The 12,556-nt window shown below is 31.2% G+C and overlaps 1 protein-coding gene across 1 annotated transcript in view; it reads right to left on the bottom strand.

Moving 5' to 3' along the window:
- The window catches only part of LOC130444304 (uncharacterized), a 198,974-nt gene that overhangs the window by 72,752 nt on the left and 113,666 nt on the right, over positions 1 to 12,556 (bottom strand). The window lies entirely within an intron of this gene.

A 12,556-nucleotide genomic window follows, 5' to 3' on the forward strand; every position in this document is an offset into this window, starting at 1 on the left:
AAGTATTACCAAGAATGAATCAAATCAATGTTTGATATAAACAGATCAATATATTAAACAAAAATTACACTTACAAATAGTATATTATAATATATACGAGGCTATATTGAAAAATTCTTAGCCTACTATAGAACCAAACAAAATTTCAATGTCAAAATATTCCATTACTCAACATATTCTCTTCTTAATTAGATACATTTATTACAGAGAAAATGAAACGTCTCTAGACCTTTAAAAAAAAATATTTCCTCTTGCTATGCAAACCAGACCTCCACAGCTTTTATTACTTCCTCGTTGGAAGAAAATTTACGACCTTTTGAACTTTGCTTCAGTTGAAGAAAGAGATGATAGTCGGACGGAACCAAATCTGGTGAATAAGGAGGGTGTTCTAGTAATTCAAACCCTAAATCACGAATTTTTTGCATGGCAGCATGAGATTTGTGTGCAGGGGCTTTGTCCTGCAAAAACAAATCACCTTTAGATAGATTTCCGCGTCAATTTTTAATCTCAAGTTATTGTTCTACCCTTATCCAAAGAATCAATCAGGATTACTCCATGGCAATCCCAAAAAACTGGAGCAGGAACTTTTCTAGCAGATTTTTGGACACTTCTTAGGTCTTGGAGAACCAGAGTGTCGCCATTCCATCGATTGTTACTTTGTTTCTGGATCGTAGAAATGTACCCAAGTCTCATCCATAGTAACAATTCGGTTTAAGAAGTCTACATCGTTTCCAAATCGAGCACAGATCGAATGTGATGCTTCTACCCTTTGCGCTCTTTTGGTCAACATTCAAACATTTGGGGATCCATTTTGAAGCCTTTTTCTTATGTCCAAATTGACTTGAACTATATGATGAATGCGTTCGCATGAAATATTCAGTGCTTCATATGTCCTTTTTATCCTAATTCGGCGGTTTAATGAAATCATGTCATCGATATTTTCGGGGACTGACACGGAAACTGGTCTTCCTGATCGGTCATCATCTTCAATGGAAAATTTGCTTCTTTTGAAGTTTGTAGTCCAATTTTTCACAATCGCATATGAAGTACATTGATCACCAAGCAAATCTTCGTAAATCTGCTTACCTCTTAACCCTTTTAAATACAGGTACTTCATGATGGCTCGATACTGCACTTTTTCGATTTTCACAATTTCGGTGGACATCTTTTTTCTTGTCAAACTTTACACTTACACTTCTAATAATTTATTGTTCGTTGCTATGGTAACGCAATATTTTGTTTATGCGTGGAACTGGTCTAGGATAACTAGATATCAATACGTCCTCGTATACAAAAAATACAGTTATTTAATAAGTTGATCAGTTGAAAGATCCACAAAAGATCCATAATGAGCCTTTAGCCTTAGTATCAAGCAGTAAAGACTACGTGTCATAAAATTTATGAGTGAATTTGAGAAAAGGGGGATAATGACAAAACTAAGTGGTCACTGCCCCCATAAACATCACCTTGACGCGATAGGCATGGCTGAGGACGCCAACTGCAGATTCTACGAGCAAGAAATAGAGACAGTATGCGAATGTCTTGCAAATTTTAGCTAAACGATTGAATACCTCGAATGAGTAGTGCTAAAACTTTATCATTATCATTACTTTCAGTACATCTACCTGGCCAAAACGTATTAAATTTGCTTTGGATATTTTCTTTCTTGCCACTTTTCCAAAAAGGCCGGTTACTCTCAAAGGCAGATCTCTAGATTCATTGATCTGAGTTGTGGGCACTTGTGGTTTTTTTGGCCGCCCTGACTACTTTCTATCGCCAAAAACTCCTGATGGAAGCATAAGTTTTTCAGGTTGCAGACCAAGTATTTTTAAGACTTAGATTAATGCACTAGTTTCAACCCCTAGCTCCTCGGTTTTACCCATTTTAAAACTTAAAAATCTTAATTGGCGAGATCGAAAACAATTCGTAAATATTTACAATACCTCTTTATATACAACGTTGGACTTTGGTTTGGGTTTGGGATGTATATAAATAATATATTTGCTTGACTCACTCTTGAAACAGTAACGTATAGTTGACCCTGTGAGAAGCTTACATTAAGGTCCATCCCGAAACGCGTAGAGTCTACCCCTGTTCTTTGTTGATAGTCACAGTCAATTTCGTTCAAGGTGCATTCAATTATGACTTTGATTTGGTCATCATCAACTTAAGTAGGCCGACCAGAGCGTCGTTAATCTTTGAGAGAAAAATCTCCAGTACGGAATTTTTCATACTTCACATATTTCTTTGTGAATCGCAGCAGCTTTCTTTCCTTTACGGAAATTCAAAAAATAAAGGAACGCTGTCTATCGGTAAAAATCGAAAGTACATAGTTACCAATTTTATGTATTATGGTGTCATTGATTTCGACAATAACGATGCCTCACCGCGATTCGTCCGGGATGTTCACGTGCTGATCACGCACTGATCATTGTTTTGGTTCACTATTTTTCTTCTATAAATAGTCTTTAAAACGATATCCTGGTTTACATTATATTTTGATCTTTTTACCTTTTTACTCAGATACATTTCGGACCATGGAAGCGTAGATCCTGCTTCATATATCTTGTTGGTGTGTACACGGCAATCGTGAGATTGATACTACATCATAAATGTTGGAATGAGGAAATTCATAAATTCTAATTACATTTAAATTGTTTACATTCATTTATTTAACTAATTGAAAATAATAATTTTCCTTATTTTCTTAAGTGTCCAAGAGGTCGTTAACGACTTACGGTCAAAATCATAAACTTTTTTGGTCATATTTCAAAATTTTTCCACACAAAACATTCACTTTAATCATATTTATTTGAGAACTTCAAAAATCGTGAGATTGTGGATTAACTCACAAATCAACAACGAAGTTAAATAAAAATTAGAAATTTGAATCAATTTTCTATATAGCTTCTGAAATTTTGTAGGCATTTGTTCAGTTTCAAATTTATTCATAGAAGGTTGCCACTTGTCTTTTCAATCCTAAGCTAAGTAAAGAACAGAATGTGGAGCTAAACAGTTTTCGAAGACGGTTATTTTGAACAAGGACTGGACTGTAATCGAAGACAGATGACGGATTTTTTGATAACGAGAGTTTTAAAAGACAAATAACTGTTTTTGAAATAGAAAGTTCATGAAACACTGCGATTTTGTGATAAAATGTTCACGTCATTTCATCACAAACTTCGACTTTTGATATTTATAACCTTGATGTGTTAATGTTACTTACTCTATGATTAAACGAAAACAAATAATTACATAATGTGGAATTTCTACTTTTAATTGTTAAATTTTTTTCAATGTATACTAAATTATCAATCAAATTATTCAAGTAATGGAATTTAAATAATAATAATTGTCATTGGACTGCTTAGGTCTTACAAGTTATCAATAAACTTCTCGTTTTTATGAACATACACTACCGAACAAATATTTAAACTTTTTATTTATCGATATAACCCCCTTTGGGTCTTATTATTTAGGTGTACCATTCTGGAATTTTTAACAATTTCGACAAATAATCGAGGTCTATTTGGGTCTATTCCAAATTCGATATTCCAATTCCTTCCTGTCATGTCGAGGTCGGGCGACGGTGACGGACGGCCAAATCATTACTTTGAGTACATTCTTCCTTTCCAATTCGTTCAAATACTATTTGCACAGCTTCGAGACTGCTTTTTTTACAGTCGGGATTATATCTAGCATCCGTTCTGCACATAAATACTTTTCTGTTCGATCCAAACTTTGAGACATCACTCCAACTATCACACACCTTTAAGCTTCAAATTTTTATGTTCTTTAGGCCACTACAACCTCTTAATTTTATTTCGACGTTTTAAATGAGGTTTCTTCACTATCACCTTTTCAAAAAGGCCAATTTCTTTCAATCTCCTTTTCACTGTAGGAGTACTCAAAAACAGATTCTTAAATTCACTGATCTGAGCTGCCCATAAGTCTTCGATCACGTTTGCTGATCCATATTTAATATATTCGGCAATTGTGGTTTTTCGAGACCGTCCTGAACGTCTCCTATCTCCAAAACTCCTGGGGGATGCATATTTTTTCACGTTGTAGTCCACGGTACGTCGAGGTATTTTTAATTTGGTGGTAATGGTACGGTATTTTTTGTCTAAATTGGATTATAGGGTAGACAAAAGCTTTTGGCCGGTAGTGTATATCATTATTTCATTTTAAAGATCTCGTTAATCGTATTATTATATTTATTTTTGATATCAAAAGTATATTTTCAAATATTCCATATTTTTAACCTTATTTTTCTATAACTCATTTTACGCGAGTAGAATATTATACTTTAACCACGACTACCAAATATTTTTGTTGGGAAATTTTGTGTCATTTACCATATTATATGAATTCCTCGACTTTTCCGGCAATAAATTTGATTATACAACTCCAGCAGCTTCTTCAATTTCTGGTGGTGCTAAAGAAAATTCAATTTCAATTCCTATATCCATTTTTAGTTGTTTTTCAAACATAATTTTACATAAAATATTAAAGCGCTGAGAAAACTCAACACGTGGTAATCTTGACAGTTTTGATTAGAATTTATTTTGTTCCAAAAAGTTTATAAACTGTTTCACAAACCATTAAGAAACAGATATACGTCAAACACATTCATGACGTTGACAGCTCGATGTTTATGTTCCATGGTTTCAAAATGGTGGTACCATTTTCAAATCTATTCTAGTAATATTTACTTTCTCAATTTTTTTTATGTGGAACTAAATTGAAACTATTTAGTAGTGTTCTACAAGATAAAATCATAAAAACCGATTATTTTGTAACAAAACAATATAATATAGCATCTTACAGCTGTGTATAATGATTAATTAATCACTGCCTTGACTAATGTGTATTATTAAGGTCGAGTGGGCACACGTATAATGGGTACAGACGTCTATAAATATTGTTTGTCGCAAAAATGCAATTTCTATGGTTTTCTGCTGGATGGATCCAAGAGATTAGAGAGCTATGGACTACCAGATTGATTGGTAACGTGAGGTAGTTAATGAGGTTTCTACCAGGACATCGTTAATACCTGTAGGTACTTATATATGTTATAAAACGTAGGATGAGGTAAGAAAACGATTGGTTCGAAATAATACTTGTATACTACCAAATGAGAAAAATAGAAAGTTATCGATTTTGCTTCATTGAATTTTATTCTTTTTGGAAATATTTCATATTGAAAACGACGTTTCGTTAACATTCCTATATCACCTAAAATCTGTTATTAATTATTCTAGACAGTAATACGTTAAATAGAACAATAGGCAATCGTTAACGAGACAACAATGCTTGCGTGATATACCGAATTATTTCGACATTGTTTGTCTTCGCTTCACTTGAGGAAATAACACAAAATCGAGGTTATAATTATAAAAATCCCAAATTGCTTTTGAATAGTCACATTATTATAATAGTTTTGTGCTGAATTATAGAGAAAAATTTGTTTTTATTACTTGCAGGTAAGTGGGTTAGAATCATTAATAAAACATTATACATTGTATCAATTTGAAAATATATTTCGGACACAAAAATAACCTCTGCACATTTATTATAAACGGACGGAATCCTTAAAATCTAGAGCAACAAACCGCCGCCATGTTACGCTCAGTACTCGATGTCGACGTTTGACACATGACAAATAACATGTAACTTGAATGCGCGGCGCCATCTACAAATTATGGTCCACACCTAACTATTTCAGCTGCTGCAAAATAATCTCTAATGTAAATAGGGGTTGAGTAATAGCTCAAAATTTGTTTCAATCTACTACCCTTCCCATTCAAGATGTTAATAGTTGCGCCTCCCTTCGCTAAGAGTTAAGGGTATTCAGTTAAACACCAACTTAAAAACTAGTTTGATGAAGTGTATTGTCCTGCCCGGTCGCCATCTCTTTTCCGGCCGATGAAACCGTCTTTGCTTTATCCAAAACACGTTCGGCCTTTTCTGTCCGCCATCTACAAAACATCTTCTTTCCAAGCTAACAAGAATTTCGGAACTAAAGTCATGATTACTTTTAGTATCAAATCATCGGTGAATCTCAGATGATTATTGACGAAACTAATTAACTTAGTGATTAATTATAGCTTTGAGAGAAATTCGTTACTATTTAATTGTTTTGTCACTTAATTAACATATTATAATAATTATTAGATTGCAAATGAATGGGGTATAAAGTTGATTCCTCATCCTTTATTTCCGTTTGAAAATTTATTGTTGTCTTGAAGCAATAGAACTTCTAGTCAAAAAGAAAAACCAACGATTTATGGTTTATGGTGAAACGTGCATTTCAGATCAATCAAGAGTACAGTTACGTAATGTCACTAGGGCAAGTCGGCATGTAAATCAGTAGAGTGAACAACTCCAAGGAGCGGTCCGCCAACGCACGTCTGGCATATACACATTAAATCCCGCTCTTTATTTATAAATAAAGCCTCATAATTAGTGACTCAACTGTTGATTTCTATAAGGTTTTCATCAACTGCCCTTTAGCGACGAACAAGGAAATGATTTAACATTTTACGTAGGAATTATCTGAATTCTTGTCAGGAAGTAATACAAAATTAAAGGATAATATTTTAGCACGATATAATTTTTTAATTATATTCGTTAAGCATTATTTTATTAATAATAAGATGAAAGGAACTCAAGAAAGATTGAGATTATAATATAATTAAGAGCCAAAATCAAATCGACACAGAACGTTCTGAGAATGAACGAAAGAGATTGAAGATTCGAAGAAAGCCACTACAACGAACAATAAATAATGGTTGAGGGAGATGCAAATGGACCGTCCATAAAAAAGGAAGAATTTAATTAAGCAATTCTGCTATAGAACTCTTTTTGTCCTTCCGTATTTTTATTCTCCGTTTTACAACACTTTCCAATTATTTGCTACTTCATTCATTCGTTCCTGGACCTGCCTTTTAACTTCAGTTTTCTTATTAGACTTTATGGTGTTCTTCTCTTATGTGTCCCTACCAGTTTGAATATATTTTAAATATTTTGTTTCCTATTGGTTCCTGTTTATATCGTTATCCCATTTTTTATTTTATTTAACCTCGTTTTCCCAGCTATTTTTCTTAGTTGTTTCTTTGCTGTTACTATTCTATTCTATTCCGTTGTCCCTTTTGTTCAATACTAAGATTTCACTTCGACATATTAACAAGTTATTGGTCGTATACTTTTATTTTAATGTCTTTTAGTACAGTCAATCAAGCTTAAAATCGACCGAAACCTCGTAATTTCAAAGACCTTCATCGATCTTCTTGAAAATTTGGAATTAAGTTCACCTTACCCTCTTCTTCAAATCTGAGTTGGTCGCAAAGTGTGCTTTTTACTTTTAAGGGGTGAGAATCACCCCTAACTCCAATAAATTTGAAACTAATGAATTAAAGCGATAATGGGGTAAAGTTATGTTGAAATATAATAAATGTCGATTGTTCTGTATCATGACTTTAATATTTTGATATTTTACAGTTAACCTACCCTTAAAAACAACCCCTTATACAAAGATTATTTGAAAAATGTGTTAAAAAACATGAAATTTCTTCTATTTTGGATCGTGAGAGGAGAATTTTTTTCTTCAAGTATGAGAAATCTGACCCTCAATATTTTTAATAATGCAACGACCAAAAACCACCCCTCAGAATGGAAAAAATTGCAAATTACTAAATGGAAGCAGATATAGGGCTCATTATGTTCAAAAATGTAAAAAAATTGTTGTTTTTTTATAATGCAAATAATATTTCTATTTATTATATGTAACTACCCTTAAAAACTACCCTAATACAAGTATAAAATCATTTTATTCTCGATTTTGAGTAGAAAAAATAAATATAATTTGAATATAACAAACCTGATTCATAAGTTTTTAATTAAATTCAACCCTTATCACAAAAATTATATAATATAATATAATATAATGAAATATTTCTACAATTTTTTACCCCCTTTAAATATTAATCCTTTTAAACTTCATGCACGTTAAATTAAGTATAAAATTAACATGATTTTTAAAGTGTATATCAATAATTTAACTTTAAATTTCTAATTCGTCTATTTCTTCTTCATCAACTTCCTTTTCTTCTTGGTCAACAGGAGGACAATTTTGGCAGCTATCACCAGAGCAAATATCGCAAGTTTGATTACAATATAATCCAAGTTTGCGAAGCCTGCAAGTTAAACTAGATCCTTTTTTACAATAGCAAAATATCATTTTAAGTAGCTCTTCTGGTGCTGGAGGATCCTTCATTTTGTTTGGTACCAAGGTGCAATTAATTTTGGTCCATCCCCAATCAATTTATACATGTGGGAATCCAGATATATAAATACAAAGGAGACACAGGATGTATAAAAGAATAACTACTCCAAAAAGATCATAACTTTTCGTGATTCTCCAGCATTATTTCTAGAAAAATGTATTCGGTTTTTTGATAATAACTCGGCTTCCCTTTGAGTTTTTTGTATTCGTCCATACATCATTTTGTAGGGAATTTCATAAGCTACAATACCATGAGAGTTGCAACCCTTTTAGGCCTTTTTCTTCAGAGAATTTTGATGTTAAAAAGTAAAAAAGTCTCTTCCTTAGCATTGAAATCAATTCTTACAAACGTTTGTATCTCGTTTAATTTTCAAGCTACGTGAGTTTAAAAAAAATGTTCAGTAAAATAAAAGCTTAATTTAAGTTACAAAATAATTCTTTCTTTGGTCCAATTTTGAATAACGTTTTTCTTAAAAAAATCGAAAAAAAAATTCACATTAAACAACTTTTTTCAAAATATACGTGTTCCAAACCAATCAAACTTTTGGAACGTGTTGTTAGGGCTTAAAAAAAGATAATTTTACATTTGCTACGATTAATTTTAATTTTGCCGCACATGGTGTCAAATTTAACATTTTTTTTTCAAGCTGCTTAATTATTTTCGTCATAACTCTCTTACTTTTCATGCTAGACGGTTTTTTAAAAGCTCATTTTGAAGTTGTGAAAAAGTACTTTGAAAATGTTTGTTACAATTTTTTATGAAAATTGATCGTTTTTTTCGTTATTTGAGCTCAAACCTCTGCATAAATTTACGAAAAAGAAAAAGTTGGCTTTCAATTACTCAGAAGTTGCTGAATATTATTTAAAAAATTTAATTTGAACTGACTAAATTCATTGTTATTTTATAAGCTCTAATTTTGATAAGAATAATTTTTTCCAGAAAATGCATAATTTTCGAGTTTTTCGTGAAAAAATGTTGAAAAACGTGTTTTTTTTTAAATTTTCAATCGCGAATAACTCAGAAATTATTGAGTTAAATAAAAAACTTCATTCCACATTTTCTTCATTAAATTCAGTTCTCTATCGATTCTTGGTATTATTTTGAGATTTTAAATTTCCACCCCCGAGTAAGGGTGGCATTCACCCCTGTAGTAGAAGCATACATTGGCACCTAGTCAGGTGTGTTATTTGAATCATTTTTGAGCTTCTATCAAAATTTCAAACTAATCCGAAGGTCTTTAAAATTGCGAGGTGATTTGCTTGGTTCACTGTACTATTTCCTATTTATTTTTTCCCCAAATTTCGTTAAATCTTTTTAATATATCTTCTGTTAATATGGTCTAATATCTAATATTTTTCCTTTCATTATTCAATGTTTCCCATGTTCTCTTTTTTGATTTTTAGTTCTTCCAATATCAATTGTAGATTATAAAAACTTATAAGAAAACCCTTCCCCACCGTTTTGTTTGATCTACCATAGGCGCAGATACCTCATTTCATAAATTTATATAAATACTTTTAAAAATATTATACTTCGTTAACTTGCTGGTGGATATAAAATTATAAAAAGTAAATAGACGAGTAAAATGTACCTGCCTGTGAGGGCGTTTGGTTTAAACAGGGTACCAGACGTGAACTGAGCTCTTTTTGTATCCCATCCGTTTTTTATTCCGAAAAACGAAATTTCAAAGCAAAAACCATAAAGGATATTCTTTGCAAATGAAACAAAAAAAAACATTTTACTTCCAAAGTATCTTTATAAATAATACTGGTAGTCATTCTTATTTTGATTCTTATTATGATTGTATTATCAGATTGTAATTTCATTGACTTTATTTACCCATGGTCTAAAGAACGCCCATATTTCTATTTATTTAAATAGAGTTATTGATTAAATTAATCTCATCAAGCCACGCCACTGCTTATCGCAGAGTTTCTTGCAGGAACATTTAGAAGAAAAATGTGTACATACGGCTTCGACCAATAGAAATGCATTTATGTTTACGATTCGATGTTTTCATTGGTATACAGTGGAGATGATGAGTCCACTTGGACTAACAATTTGTTGGAAGTTTTATACGGGGGATAAATATTGATTGATCCTAGCAAAACTGTCTTCTGCATTTGATATTGGAAGAGCTATACCACCAACTTTTCGCATTTCTTGGTATTTACTTCCAATATCAGGTATTCTATTGTCATTATCCATATTTCTATCTTTTTCTGCCTATTTGGGCTTTCCTTCTTACTTCTTCTTTTTTTGTCATGTCTATGGCTGCTTCGAAAAATTCCTATCAAATTTTTTTGATATTGTTTTTTAATCTCTTATTCTTATTATTTTCATTTTTCATTTTCGTAGCTCTGATTTTGTTCGCATTTTCTCATTATTATGTCGGTGGGATTAAAAAATATAAAATATTTAATATATAATAGTTTAAATTATTAAAACAAAAGAAAATTCTTAAAAAGAAAAATATTAATGTTAATCAATATAAAGTTATTATTTGTGGGATTAAAAATTATCAAATTGTTTATTTTAGTTTGCCAAAATAATGTTATAAATTAACTAAATTTTTCATTTGAAATGTACTTAACAATATTATTAATGATTTAAAATTCCATTGCTTACTTTCAGCCATCTAATGATAATTCAATTATTTTAATAATTCATTTAGAAAAGTTATTTGTATGACAAGGGCTGAAAATGCTACTTTGTTGGACGAGTCTGAAAAAACAGACGAGGCGTACACAACATTTTTTAGACGACAAGAATTCTATCATATTTTCTCTGGTTAAAGTTTTTGATTTTTTTGCAGTGTACACTTTGCTTTGTTTCTACAGGAGATGAGTTTTGGATATTTGTTGATGTGGACATCTTGTTTTATTGCGAGGGTACTTTTAATCATCGAAAATGTAAACCATAAGGTAGAAGTTTTCCAGATTTTGGATTTTTTCATTGTTATTAATTAATTTAGACAAAACTTCGGATAAAACAAATAATTTCAGAAAATTAAAAATTTAGGGTTATGCAAAATCATCGAAGTGAAACTGTCAACTGTCAACTGTCAACATTGAAGTGGCTAGAGTCACATTTAAGATAGTTACTCCAGAACGTCCCGAAAGTGTTTTGCAATACGGAACTGTCACTTTCAATACATGGAACAATTAAAACGCAACTTTTGGTATGTAAATGAATACAGAACGAACAACTTTCAGATGGAGTCGTCTAAAAAAATATTTATGTGAGATTCTTTCAATAACAATTGGTATAAATCTGTGATTAGATCCACAAATTTCCGATCATTGACCATAAAATAATCCTGATAGATTAATTGAAAATCTATTTTGATTTAAACGTTCTGGAGTTCCATCAATATTTACTCCTGGGGAAGAATGAATTACATCAGCCGATGTAACCAATATTCGAATATTTGATTAAAAAAGAATTTTTACTCGATTGTCAACATCCAAAAGTCGAAAATTAAATGAACTTATATCATTAATTGGGATTGTGTAAGAATCAAATTCAATAGTTTTAAAATTGGAGTATTCATAAGATCAATATCATTGATTTTGTATTTAAATATAAATCCTAAAACACACTAAGTACCGAGCAAATCAAGTAGCAAATTTTTAAACTAATCATTTGACCAGTAGACGTACCATCGAGGTGGAGGACTTTGTTAATGTGCAGTACAAAGTCTCTTCAGAAAGAATTAAAACCTAAGAATGAATTATCGATCTTTATATAATCCTCTTGCTTTATTTTTCGTCACTAATACATAATTTATTATTATTTTGAATAACCTATAGAAATATTCAAAGTAGAAAGATTTCATTGTGAAATTTCTACATAGCAATTTGAATGCTATCAAACTTATGGAAAAGAAAATTGGGACGATCTATTGTTTGAAATATATTCAATAGTTAGACTTAATAGATATTCTTGTTAGATAATATCAACATCTTGTAACATCGAGTGATTAAAAAAATTCCATGGCACGTTTTTATTGTTACTGTTTGACATCATTGAACCAAGGATTTATATAATAATTTATTCCACTTTATGAGATCATACCTTTGACTATACACCTCGGGCAGTTGATTCAACTTGACTAATTTTATAAATTACAACGAAAATATGAATAAATTTGCGATTTCTGTTCATCAAACAAATATTTTGATACTAATACGATACTATATAGATTCAACTTTAGGAATAATCAAGCAGGAGGCGAATAACCTTTCTTCGGGTGTTTTCTTGTTAAT

Source organism: Diorhabda sublineata, chromosome 5 (genome assembly GCF_026230105.1).
Source record: "Diorhabda sublineata isolate icDioSubl1.1 chromosome 5, icDioSubl1.1, whole genome shotgun sequence".
Taxonomy (NCBI): Eukaryota; Metazoa; Arthropoda; class Insecta; order Coleoptera; family Chrysomelidae; genus Diorhabda; species Diorhabda sublineata.